Below are 1,215 nucleotides of genomic sequence, written 5' to 3' on the forward strand. Positions count from 1 at the left end.
TTTTTTTTTTTTTTTTTTTTTTTTTTTCCTAGATCCTGTTTTGTAATCCGCACCACTGGTCAAAGTGGTTTTCTTCATAATGAAGCACTGCTTCTGTTTTACAGAAATAAATTAGGTTTGGAAAACATTAGTCAAAGGTCCTGACACCGTATTTTTCTGTGAGGCTAATCTACTTCAATCAGAGATAGAAGCTCAGATTAATAAGGTCATTCATATTTGCAGATTTATGTTTTAAGCATATTTGTAACTGGTGACTGGAAAACTAAAATTATTCAGTTGCTTAAGTAGTCAGACTTTCAATAGACCTATTTTTTTTCACCCATGTCTGCATCATCATAGCTCTGCTCAAGTCAATAGATTTTTTACCTGCACAGAAAGTACAGGCATATGCAGTTACATAAGCTACTAAGATATTTATGCAGAGTATTTGTAACTCTTTCAGAGTAGTCAGACTTTCATTGCTCAATTAAGCTAAAACACTAGTAACAACCAAATACAATTTTGTGATATTTTTGTCTTTTTATCTTATGTAAGTAAAATGAGAAATAAGGATGAAACTGAACTTGTGAAAGACTCCATTAATCTTTCATTTTCACCTTCAATAAAGTTCAATTTATTTCCATATCATGAGGGATCATCTTTTTGCATGTTTTGTCTGAGCAAGACTGTGTAGGACTCTTTGCAGGACTAAGAGAAATAAGTCAAGGGAGTTTACCATTAACTTAGCTTTCCTTATAAAAAAAAACAACAAACAACAAAACTATTGTCAGAAATATCATAGGAATAATATAACTTTGATATGAAAACTTCAAATGGAAACTTGTGTCTCCAAGACATGGGGAAAGGACCAATGTATTTGAAACATTCTGAAAAATGGTCACTATTTTTAATCTAAAGAAGCATTCAGAGATTCAAGTACTTTCACCTAAAATGGAAAAGTCTGAGCTCCACAGAGCTTGTGGGCTGCTATTCTGTATGACATGTACTCTCCTGATGTTCCAGAAGACATATGCTTCTACCAGACAGCTTGACCTCCTTCTGTAGAAGAGCCAAATGTTAACATTCTTCCTTAGTGCTAGAAAATAAAATAAAGCCTGAAGGACTGAAGCTGATTTGGTTACTAGTTCAGTCTTAACATGTAGACTTTTATGAAAACACTGCTTTTTGCAGAACATATAAAATCTCTTCAGTGAAGAATGATGATTATTTCTCTTT

Source organism: Chaetura pelagica, unplaced genomic scaffold (genome assembly GCF_000747805.2).
Source record: "Chaetura pelagica isolate M959 unplaced genomic scaffold, ChaPel_1.0 scaffold178, whole genome shotgun sequence".
Lineage (NCBI taxonomy): Eukaryota > Metazoa > Chordata > Aves > Apodiformes > Apodidae > Chaetura > Chaetura pelagica.